General features: G+C 69.6%; 13 non-coding genes and 1 pseudogene across 13 annotated transcripts; all 14 read right to left on the bottom strand.

Moving 5' to 3' along the window:
• Positions 1–199: 199 nt before the first annotated feature.
• Positions 200–318, bottom strand: LOC135875367 (5S ribosomal RNA). The gene has a single exon (XR_010561239.1). It is a non-coding gene; the product is annotated as a 5S ribosomal RNA (ribosomal RNA).
• A 1,118-nt stretch (positions 319–1,436) lies between these two features.
• On the bottom strand, positions 1,437–1,555 carry LOC135875259 (5S ribosomal RNA). The gene has a single exon (XR_010561168.1). It is a non-coding gene; the product is annotated as a 5S ribosomal RNA (ribosomal RNA).
• Positions 1,556–2,667: 1,112 nt separating this feature from the next.
• On the bottom strand, positions 2,668–2,786 carry LOC135875366 (5S ribosomal RNA). The gene has a single exon (XR_010561238.1). It is a non-coding gene; the product is annotated as a 5S ribosomal RNA (ribosomal RNA).
• Positions 2,787–3,898: 1,112 nt separating this feature from the next.
• Positions 3,899–4,017, bottom strand: LOC135875364 (5S ribosomal RNA). The gene has a single exon (XR_010561237.1). It is a non-coding gene; the product is annotated as a 5S ribosomal RNA (ribosomal RNA).
• A 1,112-nt stretch (positions 4,018–5,129) lies between these two features.
• On the bottom strand, positions 5,130–5,248 carry LOC135875363 (5S ribosomal RNA). The gene has a single exon (XR_010561236.1). It is a non-coding gene; the product is annotated as a 5S ribosomal RNA (ribosomal RNA).
• Positions 5,249–6,366: 1,118 nt separating this feature from the next.
• Positions 6,367–6,485, bottom strand: LOC135875362 (5S ribosomal RNA). The gene has a single exon (XR_010561235.1). It is a non-coding gene; the product is annotated as a 5S ribosomal RNA (ribosomal RNA).
• Positions 6,486–7,603: 1,118 nt separating this feature from the next.
• On the bottom strand, positions 7,604–7,722 carry LOC135875360 (5S ribosomal RNA). Its single transcript, XR_010561233.1, has one exon. It is a non-coding gene; the product is annotated as a 5S ribosomal RNA (ribosomal RNA).
• A 1,118-nt stretch (positions 7,723–8,840) lies between these two features.
• LOC135875351 (5S ribosomal RNA) lies at positions 8,841–8,959 on the bottom strand. Its single transcript, XR_010561224.1, has one exon. It is a non-coding gene; the product is annotated as a 5S ribosomal RNA (ribosomal RNA).
• Positions 8,960–11,304: 2,345 nt separating this feature from the next.
• LOC135875339 (5S ribosomal RNA) lies at positions 11,305–11,423 on the bottom strand. The gene has a single exon (XR_010561213.1). It is a non-coding gene; the product is annotated as a 5S ribosomal RNA (ribosomal RNA).
• A 1,118-nt stretch (positions 11,424–12,541) lies between these two features.
• LOC135875326 (5S ribosomal RNA) lies at positions 12,542–12,660 on the bottom strand. Its single transcript, XR_010561205.1, has one exon. It is a non-coding gene; the product is annotated as a 5S ribosomal RNA (ribosomal RNA).
• Positions 12,661–13,771: 1,111 nt separating this feature from the next.
• Positions 13,772–13,890, bottom strand: LOC135875314 (5S ribosomal RNA). The gene has a single exon (XR_010561199.1). It is a non-coding gene; the product is annotated as a 5S ribosomal RNA (ribosomal RNA).
• Positions 13,891–15,008: 1,118 nt separating this feature from the next.
• Positions 15,009–15,127, bottom strand: LOC135875303 (5S ribosomal RNA). The gene has a single exon (XR_010561190.1). It is a non-coding gene; the product is annotated as a 5S ribosomal RNA (ribosomal RNA).
• A 1,118-nt stretch (positions 15,128–16,245) lies between these two features.
• On the bottom strand, positions 16,246–16,355 carry LOC135875272 (5S ribosomal RNA; annotated as a pseudogene).
• Positions 16,356–17,472: 1,117 nt separating this feature from the next.
• On the bottom strand, positions 17,473–17,591 carry LOC135875291 (5S ribosomal RNA). Its single transcript, XR_010561183.1, has one exon. It is a non-coding gene; the product is annotated as a 5S ribosomal RNA (ribosomal RNA).
• Between the last annotated feature and the right edge of the window lie 1,112 nt (positions 17,592–18,703).

The following is an 18,703-nucleotide window of genomic DNA, read 5'->3' as shown; positions in this document are numbered from 1 at the left end:
CAAGAGCACCGGCTGGTAAAAAAAAGAAACGGGCCACGGGGCCGGGTGCCCAAAGCCCTCGCCCTCGGCAGCGGTGGGCGAGGCGGCGAGGGCCTGGGAGACCTTAGCGGAAGCAAGCCAGGAGGAGGCGGCAAAAGCGCGTGCCCGAGGGAGACCTGCAGGCGGGGAGCGGCAGGGAGCGTGGCGAGGGCAGGCAAAAAGCCTACAGCACCCAGTATTCCCAGGAGGTCTCCCATCCAAGTACTAACCAGGCCCGACCCTGCTTAGCTTCCGAGATCAGACGAGATCGGGCGTGTTCAGGGTGGTATGGCCGTAGACGCTATTGCCTGCCGCTTTGCGTGCCTTTAAGCAAGCCCGCAGACGAGCCCTGCTTGCTCCGTTCTGCCGATTCCCTCCTCCCCGCCGGCGCAACGCACGCGACAACAGCCTCCGGCCTCGCACCCCTCCCTCGCCACACCAACGCTCCCGCCCCGCACGACGATCCGCGGACCCCGACCCCTGGCCCGCACACACCACGCCTAAGCCTCCTCCCCACCCCCACGCACTCTCTCCTCAGACGGGACCCACACAAACCCGCCACACCACACAAAACCCCGCGCACCGCCACACCCAGGCGCGGATGCCCCCCCGCACACCCGCTGCCGCTCTGCTCTGCTCACACCTCCTGCTGCTCGCCACACCTCACGCCTCCCTGGCGACGCCCTCCCGCACTTGGCCTGCCTTTTGCTCGCTCCGGGAAACCCGGGACGCGCGGCCCGGAGGCCTCGCCCGCGCCCTGCCCCGTCTCCCGCTTCGCAAGGCCCCGGGGGACGCAGGATGGCCCACCGCCTCCGCCTCCCTCTTCCTCCTCCTCCTCCTCCTCCTCCTCAGGGGGATCAGCCCAGAGGCGACCAGCACCCATCTTCCCACTTACTGGCCCCGAGCCGAGGCAGGGACTGCTCCAGGCCCGCAGGCAGCCTTCCCGGGCAAAAGGGCCACCTTAGGGCAGCAGCTGCCTCTCTCTCCTCCCACGTTTAAAGGGCCAGCTGCCAAGGAGGCGTGCTGCCAAAGGGCTTCCCTAAAGCAGCCACCCCCAAAGGCCCGGGCTGCGCCTTGCGGCTTTCCTTTCTCCCAGCCTCCCGCTCCCAGCGGCGGAGCTGAAGCGGCTGGCAGGGAGCGCGAGCGCAGGCAGGCCTTGGGGCGCCTGCCGCCGCTGCGGCCAGCTGGCCTCCCACCCACACCTGCTGCCGACGGGGGGCAAGAGCACCGGCTGGTAAAAAAAAGAAACGGGCCACGGGGCCGGGTGCCCAAAGCCCTCGCCCTCGGCAGCGGTGGGCGAGGCGGCGAGGGCCTGGGAGACCTTAGCGGAAGCAAGCCAGGAGGAGGCGGCAAAAGCGCGTGCCCGAGGGAGACCTGCAGGCGGGGAGCGGCAGGGAGCGTGGCGAGGGCAGGCAAAAAGCCTACAGCACCCAGTATTCCCAGGAGGTCTCCCATCCAAGTACTAACCAGGCCCGACCCTGCTTAGTTTCCGAGATCAGACGAGATCGGGCGTGTTCAGGGTGGTATGGCCGTAGACGCTGTTGCCTGCCGCTTTGCCTGCCTTTAAGCAAGCCCGCAGACGAGCCCTGCTTGCTCCGTTCTGCCGATTCCCTCCTCCCCGCCGGCGCAACGCACGCGACAACAGCCTCCGGCCTCGCACCCCTCCCTCGCCACACCAACGCTCCCGCCCCGCACGACGATCCGCGGACCCCGACCCCTGGCCCGCACACACCACGCCTAAGCCTCCTCCCCACCCCCACGCACTCTCTCCTCAGACGGGACCCACACAAACCCGCCACACCACACAAAACCCCGCGCACCGCCACACCCAGGCGCGGCTGCCCCCCCGCACACCCGCTGCCGCTCTGCTCTGCTCACACCTCCTGCTGCTCGCCACACCTCACGCCTCCCTGGCGACGCCCTCCCGCACTTGGCCTGCCTTTTGCTCGCTCCGGGAAACCCGGGACGCGCGGCCCGGAGGCCTCGCCCGCGCCCTGCCCCGTCTCCCGCTTCGCAAGGCCCCGGGGGACGCAGGATGGCCCACCGCCTCCGCCTCCCTCTTCCTCCTCCTCCTCCTCCTCAGGGGGATCAGCCCAGAGGCGACCAGCACCCATCTTCCCACTTACTGGCCCCGAGCCGAGGCAGGGACTGCTCCAGGCCCGCAGGCAGCCTTCCCGGGCAAAAGGGCCACCTTAGGGCAGCAGCTGCCTCTCTCTCCTCCCACGTTTAAAGGGCCAGCTGCCAAGGAGGCGTGCTGCCAAAGGGCTTCCCTAAAGCAGCCACCCCCAAAGGCCCGGGCTGCGCCTTGCGGCTTTCCTTTCTCCCAGCCTCCCGCTCCCAGCGGCGGAGCTGAAGCGGCTGGCAGGGAGCGCGAGCGCAGGCAGGCCTTGGGGCGCCTGCCGCCGCTGCGGCCAGCTGGCCTCCCACCCACACCTGCTGCCGACGGGGGGCAAGAGCACCGGCTGGTAAAAAAAAGAAACGGGCCACGGGGCCGGGTGCCCAAAGCCCTCGCCCTCGGCAGCGGTGGGCGAGGCGGCGAGGGCCTGGGAGACCTTAGCGGAAGCAAGCCAGGAGGAGGCGGCAAAAGCGCGTGCCCGAGGGAGACCTGCAGGCGGGGAGCGGCAGGGAGCGTGGCGAGGGCAGGCAAAAAGCCTACAGCACCCAGTATTCCCAGGAGGTCTCCCATCCAAGTACTAACCAGGCCCGACCCTGCTTAGCTTCCGAGATCAGACGAGATCGGGCGTGTTCAGGGTGGTATGGCCGTAGACGCTGTTGCCTGCCGCTTTGCCTGCCTTTAAGCAAGCCCGCAGACGAGCCCTGCTTGCTCCGTTCTGCCGATTCCCTCCTCCCCGCCGGCGCAACGCACGCGACAACAGCCTCCGGCCTCGCACCCCTCCCTCGCCACACCAACGCTCCCGCCCCGCACGACGATCCGCGGACCCCGACCCCTGGCCCGCACACACCACGCCTAAGCCTCCTCCCCACCCCCACGCACTCTCTCCTCAGACGGGACCCACACAAACCCGCCACACCACACAAAACCCCGCGCACCGCCACACCCAGGCGCGGCTGCCCCCCCGCACACCCGCTGCCGCTCTGCTCTGCTCACACCTCCTGCTGCTCGCCACACCTCACGCCTCCCTGGCGACGCCCTCCCGCACTTGGCCTGCCTTTTGCTCGCTCCGGGAAACCCGGGACGCGCGGCCCGGAGGCCTCGCCCGCGCCCTGCCCCGTCTCCCGCTTCGCAAGGCCCCGGGGGACGCAGGATGGCCCACCGCCTCCGCCTCCCTCTTCCTCCTCCTCCTCCTCCTCAGGGGGATCAGCCCAGAGGCGACCAGCACCCATCTTCCCACTTACTGGCCCCGAGCCGAGGCAGGGACTGCTCCAGGCCCGCAGGCAGCCTTCCCGGGCAAAAGGGCCACCTTAGGGCAGCAGCTGCCTCTCTCTCCTCCCACGTTTAAAGGGCCAGCTGCCAAGGAGGCGTGCTGCCAAAGGGCTTCCCTAAAGCAGCCACCCCCAAAGGCCCGGGCTGCGCCTTGCGGCTTTCCTTTCTCCCAGCCTCCCGCTCCCAGCGGCGGAGCTGAAGCGGCTGGCAGGGAGCGCGAGCGCAGGCAGGCCTTGGGGCGCCTGCCGCCGCTGCGGCCAGCTGGCCTCCCACCCACACCTGCTGCCGACGGGGGGCAAGAGCACCGGCTGGTAAAAAAAAGAAACGGGCCACGGGGCCGGGTGCCCAAAGCCCTCGCCCTCGGCAGCGGTGGGCGAGGCGGCGAGGGCCTGGGAGACCTTAGCGGAAGCAAGCCAGGAGGAGGCGGCAAAAGCGCGTGCCCGAGGGAGACCTGCAGGCGGGGAGCGGCAGGGAGCGTGGCGAGGGCAGGCAAAAAGCCTACAGCACCCAGTATTCCCAGGAGGTCTCCCATCCAAGTACTAACCAGGCCCGACCCTGCTTAGCTTCCGAGATCAGACGAGATCGGGCGTGTTCAGGGTGGTATGGCCGTAGACGCTGTTGCCTGCCGCTTTGCCTGCCTTTAAGCAAGCCCGCAGACGAGCCCTGCTTGCTCCGTTCTGCCGATTCCCTCCTCCCCGCCGGCGCAACGCACGCGACAACAGCCTCCGGCCTCGCACCCCTCCCTCGCCACACCAACGCTCCCGCCCCGCACGACGATCCGCGGACCCCGACCCCTGGCCCGCACACACCACGCCTAAGCCTCCTCCCCACCCCCACGCACTCTCTCCTCAGACGGGACCCACACAAACCCGCCACACCACACAAAACCCCGCGCACCGCCACACCCAGGCGCGGCTGCCCCCCCGCACACCCGCTGCCGCTCTGCTCTGCTCACACCTCCTGCTGCTCGCCACACCTCACGCCTCCCTGGCGACGCCCTCCCGCACTTGGCCTGCCTTTTGCTCGCTCCGGGAAACCCGGGACGCGCGGCCCGGAGGCCTCGCCCGCGCCCTGCCCCGTCTCCCGCTTCGCAAGGCCCCGGGGGACGCAGGATGGCCCACCGCCTCCGCCTCCCTCTTCCTCCTCCTCCTCCTCCTCAGGGGGATCAGCCCAGAGGCGACCAGCACCCATCTTCCCACTTACTGGCCCCGAGCCGAGGCAGGGACTGCTCCAGGCCCGCAGGCAGCCTTCCCGGGCAAAAGGGCCACCTTAGGGCAGCAGCTGCCTCTCTCTCCTCCCACGTTTAAAGGGCCAGCTGCCAAGGAGGCGTGCTGCCAAAGGGCTTCCCTAAAGCAGCCACCCCCAAAGGCCCGGGCTGCGCCTTGCGGCTTTCCTTTCTCCCAGCCTCCCGCTCCCAGCGGCGGAGCTGAAGCGGCTGGCAGGGAGCGCGAGCGCAGGCAGGCCTTGGGGCGCCTGCCGCCGCTGCGGCCAGCTGGCCTCCCACCCACACCTGCTGCCGACGGGGGGCAAGAGCACCGGCTGGTAAAAAAAAGAAACGGGCCACGGGGCCGGGTGCCCAAAGCCCTCGCCCTCGGCAGCGGTGGGCGAGGCGGCGAGGGCCTGGGAGACCTTAGCGGAAGCAAGCCAGGAGGAGGCGGCAAAAGCGCGTGCCCGAGGGAGACCTGCAGGCGGGGAGCGGCAGGGAGCGTGGCGAGGGCAGGCAAAAAGCCTACAGCACCCAGTATTCCCAGGAGGTCTCCCATCCAAGTACTAACCAGGCCCGACCCTGCTTAGCTTCCGAGATCAGACGAGATCGGGCGTGTTCAGGGTGGTATGGCCGTAGACGCTGTTGCCTGCCGCTTTGCCTGCCTTTAAGCAAGCCCGCAGACGAGCCCTGCTTGCTCCGTTCTGCCGATTCCCTCCTCCCCGCCGGCGCAACGCACGCGACAACAGCCTCCGGCCTCGCACCCCTCCCTCGCCACACCAACGCTCCCGCCCCGCACGACGATCCGCGGACCCCGACCCCTGGCCCGCACACACCACGCCTAAGCCTCCTCCCCACCCCCACGCACTCTCTCCTCAGACGGGACCCACACAAACCCGCCACACCACACAAAACCCCGCGCACCGCCACACCCAGGCGCGGCTGCCCCCCCGCACACCCGCTGCCGCTCTGCTCTGCTCACACCTCCTGCTGCTCGCCACACCTCACGCCTCCCTGGCGACGCCCTCCCGCACTTGGCCTGCCTTTTGCTCGCTCCGGGAAACCCGGGACGCGCGGCCCGGAGGCCTCGCCCGCGCCCTGCCCCGTCTCCCGCTTCGCAAGGCCCCGGGGGACGCAGGATGGCCCACCGCCTCCGCCTCCCTCTTCCTCCTCCTCCTCCTCCTCCTCCTCAGGGGGATCAGCCCAGAGGCGACCAGCACCCATCTTCCCACTTACTGGCCCCGAGCCGAGGCAGGGACTGCTCCAGGCCCGCAGGCAGCCTTCCCGGGCAAAAGGGCCACCTTAGGGCAGCAGCTGCCTCTCTCTCCTCCCACGTTTAAAGGGCCAGCTGCCAAGGAGGCGTGCTGCCAAAGGGCTTCCCTAAAGCAGCCACCCCCAAAGGCCCGGGCTGCGCCTTGCGGCTTTCCTTTCTCCCAGCCTCCCGCTCCCAGCGGCGGAGCTGAAGCGGCTGGCAGGGAGCGCGAGCGCAGGCAGGCCTTGGGGCGCCTGCCGCCGCTGCGGCCAGCTGGCCTCCCACCCACACCTGCTGCCGACGGGGGGCAAGAGCACCGGCTGGTAAAAAAAAGAAACGGGCCACGGGGCCGGGTGCCCAAAGCCCTCGCCCTCGGCAGCGGTGGGCGAGGCGGCGAGGGCCTGGGAGACCTTAGCGGAAGCAAGCCAGGAGGAGGCGGCAAAAGCGCGTGCCCGAGGGAGACCTGCAGGCGGGGAGCGGCAGGGAGCGTGGCGAGGGCAGGCAAAAAGCCTACAGCACCCAGTATTCCCAGGAGGTCTCCCATCCAAGTACTAACCAGGCCCGACCCTGCTTAGCTTCCGAGATCAGACGAGATCGGGCGTGTTCAGGGTGGTATGGCCGTAGACGCTGTTGCCTGCCGCTTTGCCTGCCTTTAAGCAAGCCCGCAGACGAGCCCTGCTTGCTCCGTTCTGCCGATTCCCTCCTCCCCGCCGGCGCAACGCACGCGACAACAGCCTCCGGCCTCGCACCCCTCCCTCGCCACACCAACGCTCCCGCCCCGCACGACGATCCGCGGACCCCGACCCCTGGCCCGCACACACCACGCCTAAGCCTCCTCCCCACCCCCACGCACTCTCTCCTCAGACGGGACCCACACAAACCCGCCACACCACACAAAACCCCGCGCACCGCCACACCCAGGCGCGGCTGCCCCCCCGCACACCCGCTGCCGCTCTGCTCTGCTCACACCTCCTGCTGCTCGCCACACCTCACGCCTCCCTGGCGACGCCCTCCCGCACTTGGCCTGCCTTTTGCTCGCTCCGGGAAACCCGGGACGCGCGGCCCGGAGGCCTCGCCCGCGCCCTGCCCCGTCTCCCGCTTCGCAAGGCCCCGGGGGACGCAGGATGGCCCACCGCCTCCGCCTCCCTCTTCCTCCTCCTCCTCCTCCTCCTCCTCAGGGGGATCAGCCCAGAGGCGACCAGCACCCATCTTCCCACTTACTGGCCCCGAGCCGAGGCAGGGACTGCTCCAGGCCCGCAGGCAGCCTTCCCGGGCAAAAGGGCCACCTTAGGGCAGCAGCTGCCTCTCTCTCCTCCCACGTTTAAAGGGCCAGCTGCCAAGGAGGCGTGCTGCCAAAGGGCTTCCCTAAAGCAGCCACCCCCAAAGGCCCGGGCTGCGCCTTGCGGCTTTCCTTTCTCCCAGCCTCCCGCTCCCAGCGGCGGAGCTGAAGCGGCTGGCAGGGAGCGCGAGCGCAGGCAGGCCTTGGGGCGCCTGCCGCCGCTGCGGCCAGCTGGCCTCCCACCCACACCTGCTGCCGACGGGGGGCAAGAGCACCGGCTGGTAAAAAAAAGAAACGGGCCACGGGGCCGGGTGCCCAAAGCCCTCGCCCTCGGCAGCGGTGGGCGAGGCGGCGAGGGCCTGGGAGACCTTAGCGGAAGCAAGCCAGGAGGAGGCGGCAAAAGCGCGTGCCCGAGGGAGACCTGCAGGCGGGGAGCGGCAGGGAGCGTGGCGAGGGCAGGCAAAAAGCCTACAGCACCCAGTATTCCCAGGAGGTCTCCCATCCAAGTACTAACCAGGCCCGACCCTGCTTAGCTTCCGAGATCAGACGAGATCGGGCGTGTTCAGGGTGGTATGGCCGTAGACGCTGTTGCCTGCCGCTTTGCCTGCCTTTAAGCAAGCCCGCAGACGAGCCCTGCTTGCTCCGTTCTGCCAATTCCGTCCTCCCCGCCGGCGCAACGCACGCGACAACAGCCTCCGGCCTCGCACCCCTCCCTCGCCACACCAACGCTCCCGCCCCGCACGACGATCCGCGGACCCCGACCCCTGGCCCGCACACACCACGCCTAAGCCTCCTCCCCACCCCCACGCACTCTCTCCTCAGACGGGACCCACACAAACCCGCCACACCACACAAAACCCCGCGCACCGCCACACCCAGGCGCGGATGCCCCCCCGCACACCCGCTGCCGCTCTGCTCTGCTCACACCTCCTGCTGCTCGCCACACCTCACGCCTCCCTGGCGACGCCCTCCCGCACTTGGCCTGCCTTTTGCTCGCTCCGGGAAACCCGGGACGCGCGGCCCGGAGGCCTCGCCCGCGCCCTGCCCCGTCTCCCGCTTCGCAAGGCCCCGGGGGACGCAGGATGGCCCACCGCCTCCGCCTCCCTCTTCCTCCTCCTCCTCCTCCTCCTCCTCAGGGGGATCAGCCCAGAGGCGACCAGCACCCATCTTCCCACTTACTGGCCCCGAGCCGAGGCAGGGACTGCTCCAGGCCCGCAGGCAGCCTTCCCGGGCAAAAGGGCCACCTTAGGGCAGCAGCTGCCTCTCTCTCCTCCCACGTTTAAAGGGCCAGCTGCCAAGGAGGCGTGCTGCCAAAGGGCTTCCCTAAAGCAGCCACCCCCAAAGGCCCGGGCTGCGCCTTGCGGCTTTCCTTTCTCCCAGCCTCCCGCTCCCAGCGGCGGAGCTGAAGCGGCTGGCAGGGAGCGCGAGCGCAGGCAGGCCTTGGGGCGCCTGCCGCCGCTGCGGCCAGCTGGCCTCCCACCCACACCTGCTGCCGACGGGGGGCAAGAGCACCGGCTGGTAAAAAAAAGAAACGGGCCACGGGGCCGGGTGCCCAAAGCCCTCGCCCTCGGCAGCGGTGGGCGAGGCGGCGAGGGCCTGGGAGACCTTAGCGGAAGCAAGCCAGGAGGAGGCGGCAAAAGCGCGTGCCCGAGGGAGACCTGCAGGCGGGGAGCGGCAGGGAGCGTGGCGAGGGCAGGCAAAAAGCCTACAGCACCCAGTATTCCCAGGAGGTCTCCCATCCAAGTACTAACCAGGCCCGACCCTGCTTAGCTTCCGAGATCAGACGAGATCGGGCGTGTTCAGGGTGGTATGGCCGTAGACGCTGTTGCCTGCCGCTTTGCCTGCCTTTAAGCAAGCCCGCAGACGAGCCCTGCTTGCTCCGTTCTGCCGATTCCCTCCTCCCCGCCGGCGCAACGCACGCGACAACAGCCTCCGGCCTCGCACCCCTCCCTCGCCACACCAACGCTCCCGCCCCGCACGACGATCCGCGGACCCCGACCCCTGGCCCGCACACACCACGCCTAAGCCTCCTCCCCACCTCCACGCACTCTCTCCTCAGACGGGACCCACACAAACCCGCCACACCACACAAAACCCCGCGCACCGCCACACCCAGGCGCGGATGCCCCCCCGCACACCCGCTGCCGCTCTGCTCTGCTCACACCTCCTGCTGCTCGCCACACCTCACGCCTCCCTGGCGACGCCCTCCCGCACTTGGCCTGCCTTTTGCTCGCTCCGGGAAACCCGGGACGCGCGGCCCGGAGGCCTCGCCCGCGCCCTGCCCCGTCTCCCGCTTCGCAAGGCCCCGGGGGACGCAGGATGGCCCACCGCCTCCGCCTCCCTCTTCCTCCTCCTCCTCCTCCTCCTCCTCAGGGGGATCAGCCCAGAGGCGACCAGCACCCATCTTCCCACTTACTGGCCCCGAGCCGAGGCAGGGACTGCTCCAGGCCCGCAGGCAGCCTTCCCGGACAAAAGGGCCACCTTAGGGCAGCAGCTGCCTCTCTCTCCTCCCACGTTTAAAGGGCCAGCTGCCAAGGAGGCGTGCTGCCAAAGGGCTTCCCTAAAGCAGCCACCCCCAAAGGCCCGGGCTGCGCCTTGCGGCTTTCCTTTCTCCCAGCCTCCCGCTCCCAGCGGCGGAGCTGAAGCGGCTGGCAGGGAGCGCGAGCGCAGGCAGGCCTTGGGGCGCCTGCCGCCGCTGCGGCCAGCTGGCCTCCCACCCACACCTGCTGCCGACGGGGGGCAAGAGCACCGGCTGGTAAAAAAAAGAAACGGGCCACGGGGCCGGGTGCCTAAAGCCCTCGCCCTCGGCAGCGGTGGGCGAGGCGGCGAGGGCCTGGGAGACCTTAGCGGAAGCAAGCCAGGAGGAGGCGGCAAAAGCGCGTGCCCGAGGGAGACCTGCAGGCGGGGAGCGGCAGGGAGCGTGGCGAGGGCAGGCAAAAAGCCTACAGCACCCAGTATGTCTCCCATCCAAGTACTAACCAGGCCCGACCCTGCTTAGCTTCAGAGATTAGACGAGATCGGACGTGTTCAGGGTGGTATGGCCGTAGACGCTGCCGCTTTGCCTGCCTTTAAGCAAGCCCGCAGACGAGCCCTGCTTGCTCCGTTCTGCCGATTCCCTCCTCCCCGCCGGCGCAACGCACGCGACAACAGCCTCCGGCCTCGCACCCCTCCCTCGCCACACCAACGCTCCCGCCCCGCACGACGATCCGCGGACCCCGACCCCTGGCCCGCACACACCACGCCTAAGCCTCCTCCCCACCCCCACGCACTCTCTCCTCAGACGGGACCCACACAAACCCGCCACACCACACAAAACCCCGCGCACCGCCACACCCAGGCGCGGCTGCCCCCCCGCACACCCGCTGCCGCTCTGCTCTGCTCACACCTCCTGCTGCTCGCCACACCTCACGCCTCCCTGGCGACGCCCTCCCGCACTTGGCCTGCCTTTTGCTCGCTCCGGGAAACCCGGGACGCGCGGCCCAGAGGCCTCGCCCGCGCCCTGCCCCGTCTCCCGCTTCGCAAGGCCCCGGGGGACGCAGGATGGCCCACCGCCTCCGCCTCCCTCTTCCTCCTCCTCCTCCTCCTCCTCCTCCTCCTCAGGGGGATCAGCCCAGAGGCGACCAGCACCCATCTTCCCACTTACTGGCCCCGAGCCGAGGCAGGGACTGCTCCAGGCCCGCAGGCAGCCTTCCCGGGCAAAAGGGCCACCTTAGGGCAGCAGCTGCCTCTCTCTCCTCCCACGTTTAAAGGGCCAGCTGCCAAGGAGGCGTGCTGCCAAAGGGCTTCCCTAAAGCAGCCACCCCCAAAGGCCCGGGCTGCGCCTTGCGGCTTTCCTTTCTCCCAGCCTCCCGCTCCCAGCGGCGGAGCTGAAGCGGCTGGCAGGGAGCGCGAGCGCAGGCAGGCCTTGGGGCGCCTGCCGCCGCTGCGGCCAGCTGGCCTCCCACCCACACCTGCTGCCGACGGGGGGCAAGAGCACCGGCTGGTAAAAAAAAGAAACGGGCCACGGGGCCGGGTGCCCAAAGCCCTCGCCCTCGGCAGCGGTGGGCGAGGCGGCGAGGGCCTGGGAGACCTTAGCGGAAGCAAGCCAGGAGGAGGCGGCAAAAGCGCGTGCCCGAGGGAGACCTGCAGGCGGGGAGCGGCAGGGAGCGTGGCGAGGGCAGGCAAAAAGCCTACAGCACCCAGTATTCCCAGGAGGTCTCCCATCCAAGTACTAACCAGGCCCGACCCTGCTTAGCTTCCGAGATCAGACGAGATCGGGCGTGTTCAGGGTGGTATGGCCGTAGACGCTGTTGCCTGCCGCTTTGCCTGCCTTTAAGCAAGCCCGCAGACGAGCCCTGCTTGCTCCGTTCTGCCGATTCCCTCCTCCCCGCCGGCGCAACGCACGCGACAACAGCCTCCGGCCTCGCACCCCTCCCTCGCCACACCAACGCTCCCGCCCCGCACGACGATCCGCGGACCCCGACCCCTGGCCCGCACACACCACGCCTAAGCCTCCTCCCCACCCCCACGCACTCTCTCCTCAGACGGGACCCACACAAACCCGCCACACCACACAAAACCCCGCGCACCGCCACACCCAGGCGCGGCTGCCCCCCCGCACACCCGCTGCCGCTCTGCTCTGCTCACACCTCCTGCTGCTCGCCACACCTCACGCCTCCCTGGCGACGCCCTCCCGCACTTGGCCTGCCTTTTGCTCGCTCCGGGAAACCCGGGACGCGCGGCCCGGAGGCCTCGCCCGCGCCCTGCCCCGTCTCCCGCTTCGCAAGGCCCCGGGGGACGCAGGATGGCCCACCGCCTCCGCCTCCCTCTTCCTCCTCCTCCTCCTCCTCCTCCTCAGGGGGATCAGCCCAGAGGCGACCAGCACCCATCTTCCCACTTACTGGCCCCGAGCCGAGGCAGGGACTGCTCCAGGCCCGCAGGCAGCCTTCCCGGGCAAAAGGGCCACCTTAGGGCAGCAGCTGCCTCTCTCTCCTCCCACGTTTAAAGGGCCAGCTGCCAAGGAGGCGTGCTGCCAAAGGGCTTCCCTAAAGCAGCCACCCCCAAAGGCCCGGGCTGCGCCTTGCGGCTTTCCTTTCTCCCAGCCTCCCGCTCCCAGCGGCGGAGCTGAAGCGGCTGGCAGGGAGCGCGAGCGCAGGCAGGCCTTGGGGCGCCTGCCGCCGCTGCGGCCAGCTGGCCTCCCACCCACACCTGCTGCCGACGGGGGGCAAGAGCACCGGCTGGTAAAAAAAAGAAACGGGCCACGGGGCCGGGTGCCCAAAGCCCTCGCCCTCGGCAGCGGTGGGCGAGGCGGCGAGGGCCTGGGAGACCTTAGCGGAAGCAAGCCAGGAGGAGGCGGCAAAAGCGCGTGCCCGAGGGAGACCTGCAGGCGGGGAGCGGCAGGGAGCGTGGCGAGGGCAGGCAAAAAGCCTACAGCACCCAGTATTCCCAGGAGGTCTCCCATCCAAGTACTAACCAGGCCCGACCCTGCTTAGCTTCCGAGATCAGACGAGATCGGGCGTGTTCAGGGTGGTATGGCCGTAGACGCTGCCGCTTTGCCTGCCTTTAAGCAAGCCCGCAGACGAGCCCGGCTTGCTCCGTTCTGCCGATTCCCTCCTCCCCGCCGGCGCAACGCACGCGACAACAGCCTCCGGCCTCGCACCCCTCCCTCGCCACACCAACGCTCCCGCCCCGCACGACGATCCGCGGACCCCGACCCCTGGCCCGCACACACCACGCCTAAGCCTCCTCCCCACCCCCACGCACTCTCTCCTCAGACGGGACCCACACAAACCCGCCACACCACACAAAACCCCGCGCACCGCCACACCCAGGCGCGGCTGCCCCCCCGCACACCCGCTGCCGCTCTGCTCTGCTCACACCTCCTGCTGCTCGCCACACCTCACGCCTCCCTGGCGACGCCCTCCCGCACTTGGCCTGCCTTTTGCTCGCTCCGGGAAACCCGGGACGCGCGGCCCGGAGGCCTCGCCCGCGCCCTGCCCCGTCTCCCGCTTCGCAAGGCCCCGGGGGACGCAGGATGGCCCACCGCCTCCGCCTCCCTCTTCCTCCTCCTCCTCCTCCTCCTCCTCAGGGGGATCAGCCCAGAGGCGACCAGCACCCATCTTCCCACTTACTGGCCCCGAGCCGAGGCAGGGACTGCTCCAGGCCCGCAGGCAGCCTTCCCGGGCAAAAGGGCCACCTTAGGGCAGCAGCTGCCTCTCTCTCCTCCCACGTTTAAAGGGCCAGCTGCCAAGGAGGCGTGCTGCCAAAGGGCTTCCCTAAAGCAGCCACCCCCAAAGGCCCGGGCTGCGCCTTGCGGCTTTCCTTTCTCCCAGCCTCCCGCTCCCAGCGGCGGAGCTGAAGCGGCTGGCAGGGAGCGCGAGCGCAGGCAGGCCTTGGGGCGCCTGCCGCCGCTGCGGCCAGCTGGCCTCCCACCCACACCTGCTGCCGACGGGGGGCAAGAGCACCGGCTGGTAAAAAAAAGAAACGGGCCACGGGGCCGGGTGCCCAAAGCCCTCGCCCTCGGCAGCGGTGGACGAGGCGGCGAGGGCCTGGGAGACCTTAGCGGAAGCAAGCCAGGAGGAGGCGGCAAAAGCGCGTGCCCGAGGGAGACCTGCAGGCGGGGAGCGGCAGGGAGCGTGGCGAGGGCAGGCAAAAAGCCTACAGCACCCAGTATTCCCAGGAGGTCTCCCATCCAAGTACTAACCAGGCCCGACCCTGCTTAGCTTCCGAGATCAGACGAGATCGGGCGTGTTCAGGGTGGTATGGCCGTAGACGCTGTTGCCTGCCGCTTTGCCTGCCTTTAAGCAAGCCCGCAGACGAGCCCTGCTTGCTCCGTTCTGCCGATTCCCTCCTCCCCGCCGGCGCAACGCACGCGACAACAGCCTCCGGCCTCGCACCCCTCCCTCGCCACACCAACGCTCCCGCCCCGCACGACGATCCGCGGACCCCGACCCCTGGCCCGCACACACCACGCCTAAGCCTCCTCCCCACCCCCACGCACTCTCTCCTCAGACGGGACCCACACAAACCCGCCACACCACACAAAACCCCGCGCACCGCCACACCCAGGCGCGGATGCCCCCCCGCACACCCGCTGCCGCTCTGCTCTGCTCACACCTCCTGCTGCTCGCCACACCTCACGCCTCCCTGGCGACGCCCTCCCGCACTTGGCCTGCCTTTTGCTCGCTCCGGGAAACCCGGGACGCGCGGCCCGGAGGCCTCGCCCGCGCCCTGCCCCGTCTCCCGCTTCGCAAGGCCCCGGGGGACGCAGGATGGCCCACCGCCTCCGCCTCCCTCTTCCTCCTCCTCCTCCTCCTCCTCCTCAGGGGGATCAGCCCAGAGGCGACCAGCACCCATCTTCCCACTTACTGGCCCCGAGCCGAGGCAGGGACTGCTCCAGGCCCGCAGGCAGCCTTCCCGGACAAAAGGGCCACCTTAGGGCAGCAGCTGCCTCTCTCTCCTCCCACGTTTAAAGGGCCAGCTGCCAAGGAGGCGTGCTGCCAAAGGGCTTCCCTAAAGCAGCCACCCCCAAAGGCCCGGGCTGCGCCTTGCGGCTTTCCTTTCTCCCAGCCTCCCGCTCCCAGCGGCGGAGCTGAAGCGGCTGGCAGGGAGCGCGAGCGCAGGCAGGCCTTGGGGCGCCTGCCGCCGCTGCGGCCAGCTGGCCTCCCACCCACACCTGCTGCCGACGGGGGGCAAGAGCACCGGCTGGTAAAAAAAAGAAACGGGCCACGGGGCCGGGTGCCCAAAGCCCTCGCCCTCGGCAGCGGTGGGCGAGGCGGCGAGGGCCTGGGAGACCTTAGCGGAAGCAAGCCAGGAGGAGGCGGCAAAAGCGCGTGCCCGAGGGAGACCTGCAGGCGGGGAGCGGCAGGGAGCGTGGCGAGGGCAGGCAAAAAGCCTACAGCACCCAGTATTCCCAGGAGGTCTCCCATCCAAGTACTAACCAGGCCCGACCCTGCTTAGCTTCCGAGATCAGACGAGATCGGGCGTGTTCAGGGTGGTATGGCCGTAGACGCTGTTGCCTGCCGCTTTGCCTGCCTTTAAGCAAGCCCGCAGACGAGCCCTGCTTGCTCCGTTCTGCCGATTCCCTCCTCCCCGCCGGCGCAACGCACGCGACAACAGCCTCCGGCCTCGCACCCCTCCCTCGCCACACCAACGCTCCCGCCCCGCACGACGATCCGCGGACCCCGACCCCTGGCCCGCACACACCACGCCTAAGCCTCCTCCCCACCCCCACGCACTCTCTCCTCAGACGGGACCCACACAAACCCGCCACACCACACAAAACCCCGCGCACCGCCACACCCAGGCGCGGATGCCCCCCCGCACACCCGCTGCCGCTCTGCTCTGCTCACACCTCCTGCTGCTCGCCACACCTCACGCCTCCCTGGCGACGCCCTCCCGCACTTGGCCTGCCTTTTGCTCGCTCCGGGAAACCCGGGACGCGCGGCCCGGAGGCCTCGCCCGCGCCCTGCCCCGTCTCCCGCTTCGCAAGGCCCCGGGGGACGCAGGATGGCCCACCGCCTCCGCCTCCCTCTTCCTCCTCCTCCTCCTCCTCCTCCTCAGGGGGATCAGCCCAGAGGCGACCAGCACCCATCTTCCCACTTACTGGCCCCGAGCCGAGGCAGGGACTGCTCCAGGCCCGCAGGCAGCCTTCCCGGACAAAAGGGCCACCTTAGGGCAGCAGCTGCCTCTCTCTCCTCCCACGTTTAAAGGGCCAGCTGCCAAGGAGGCGTGCTGCCAAAGGGCTTCCCTAAAGCAGCCACCCCCAAAGGCCCGGGCTGCGCCTTGCGGCTTTCCTTTCTCCCAGCCTCCCGCTCCCAGCGGCGGAGCTGAAGCGGCTGGCAGGGAGCGCGAGCGCAGGCAGGCCTTGGGGCGCCTGCCGCCGCTGCGGCCAGCTGGCCTCCCACCCACACCTGCTGCCGACGGGGGGCAAGAGCACCGGCTGGTAAAAAAAAGAAACGGGCCACGGGGCCGGGTGCCTAAAGCCCTCGCCCTCGGCAGCGGTGGGCGAGGCGGCGAGGGCCTGGGAGACCTTAGCGGAAGCAAGCCAGGAGGAGGCGGCAAAAGCGCGTGCCCGAGGGAGACCTGCAGGCGGGGAGCGGCAGGGAGCGTGGCGAGGGCAGGCAAAAAGCCTACAGCACCCAGTATGTCTCCCATCCAAGTACTAACCAGGCCCGACCCTGCTTAGCTTCCGAGATTAGACGAGATCGGACGTGTTCAGGGTGGTATGGCCGTAGACGCTGCCGCTTTGCCTGCCTTTAAGCAAGCCCGCAGACGAGCCCTGCTTGCTCCGTTCTGCCGATTCCCTCCTCCCCGCCGGCGCAACGCACGCGACAACAGCCTCCGGCCTCGCACCCCTCCCTCGCCACACCAACGCTCCCGCCCCGCACGACGATCCGCGGACCCCGACCCCTGGCCCGCACACACCACGCCTAAGCCTCCTCCCCACCCCCACGCACTCTCTCCTCAGACGGGACCCACACAAACCCGCCACACCACACAAAACCCCGCGCACCGCCACACCCAGGCGCGGCTGCCCCCCCGCACACCCGCTGCCGCTCTGCTCTGCTCACACCTCCTGCTGCTCGCCACACCTCACGCCTCCCTGGCGACGCCCTCCCGCACTTGGCCTGCCTTTTGCTCGCTCCGGGAAACCCGGGACGCGCGGCCCAGAGGCCTCGCCCGCGCCCTGCCCCGTCTCCCGCTTCGCAAGGCCCCGGGGGACGCAGGATGGCCCACCGCCTCCGCCTCCCTCTTCCTCCTCCTCCTCCTCCTCCTCCTCCTCCTCAGGGGGATCAGCCCAGAGGCGACCAGCACCCATCTTCCCACTTACTGGCCCCGAGCCGAGGCAGGGACTGCTCCAGGCCCGCAGGCAGCCTTCCCGGGCAAAAGGGCCACCTTAGGGCAGCAGCTGCCTCTCTCTCCTCCCACGTTTAAAGGGCCAGCTGCCAAGGAGGCGTGCTGCCAAAGGGCTTCCCTAAAGCAGCCACCCCCAAAGGCCCGGGCTGCGCCTTGCGGCTTTCCTTTCTCCCAGCCTCCCGCTCCCAGCGGCGGAGCTGAAGCGGCTGGCAGGGAGCGCGAGCGCAGGCAGGCCTTGGGGCGCCTGCCGCCGCTGCGGCCAGCTGGCCTCCCACCCACACCTGCTGCCGACGGGGGGCAAGAGCACCGGCTGGTAAAAAAAAGAAACGGGCCACGGGGCCGGGTGCCCAAAGCCCTCGCCCTCGGCAGCGGTGGGCGAGGCGGCGAGGGCCTGGGAGACCTTAGCGGAAGCAAGCCAGGAGGAGGCGGCAAAAGCGCGTGCCCGAGGGAGACCTGCAGGCGGGGAGCGGCAGGGAGCGTGGCGAGGGCAGGCAAAAAGCCTACAGCACCCAGTATTCCCAGGAGGTCTCCCATCCAAGTACTAACCAGGCCCGACCCTGCTTAGCTTCCGAGATCAGACGAGATCGGGCGTGTTCAGGGTGGTATGGCCGTAGACGCTGTTGCCTGCCGCTTTGCCTGCCTTTAAGCAAGCCCGCAGACGAGCCCTGCTTGCTCCGTTCTGCCGATTCCCTCCTCCCCGCCGGCGCAACGCACGCGACAACAGCCTCCGGCCTCGCACCCCTCCCTCGCCACACCAACGCTCCCGCCCCGCACGACGATCCGCGGACCCCGACCCCTGGCCCGCACACACCACGCCTAAGCCTCCTCCCCACCCCCACGCACTCTCTCCTCAGACGGGACCCACACAAACCCGCCACACCACACAAAACCCCGCGCACCGCCACACCCAGGCGCGGCTGCCCCCCCGCACACCCGCTGCCGCTCTGCTCTGCTCACACCTCCTGCTGCTCGCCACACCTCACGCCTCCCTGGCGACGCCCTCCCGCACTTGGCCTGCCTTTTGCTCGCTCCGGGAAACCCGGGACGCGCGGCCCGGAGGCCTCGCCCGCGCCCTGCCCCGTCTCCCGCTTCGCAAGGCCCCGGGGGACGCAGGATGGCCCACCGCCTCCGCCTCCCTCTTCCTCCTCCTCCTCCTCCTCCTCCTCAGGGGGATCAGCCCAGAGGCGACCAGCACCCATCTTCCCACTTACTGGCCCCGAGCCGAGGCAGGGACTGCTCCAGGCCCGCAGGCAGCCTTCCCGGGCAAAAGGGCCACCTTAGGGCAGCAGCTGCCTCTCTCTCCTCCCACGTTTAAAGGGCCAGCTGCCAAGGAGGCGTGCTGCCAAAGGGCTTCCCTAAAGCAGCCACCCCCAAAGGCCCGGGCTGCGCCTTGCGGCTTTCCTTTCTCCCAGCCTCCCGCTCCCAGCGGCGGAGCTGAAGCGGCTGGCAGGGAGCGCGAGCGCAGGCAGGCCTTGGGGCGCCTGCCGCCGCTGCGGCCAGCTGGCCTCCCACCCACACCTGCTGCCGACGGGGGGCAAGAGCACCGGCTGGTAAAAAAAAGAAACGGGCCACGGGGCCGGGTGCCCAAAGCCCTCGCCCTCGGCAGCGGTGGGCGAGGCGGCGAGGGCCTGGGAGACCTTAGCGGAAGCAAGCCAGGAGGAGGCGGCAAAAGCGCGTGCCCGAGGGAGACCTGCAGGCGGGGAGCGGCAGGGAGCGTGGCGAGGGCAG

Source organism: Emys orbicularis, chromosome 2 (assembly GCF_028017835.1).
Source record: "Emys orbicularis isolate rEmyOrb1 chromosome 2, rEmyOrb1.hap1, whole genome shotgun sequence".
Lineage (NCBI taxonomy): Eukaryota > Metazoa > Chordata > Testudines > Emydidae > Emys > Emys orbicularis.
Note: the sequence above shows the minus strand (reverse complement) of the source record. Positions and strands in the feature narration are given on the sequence as shown.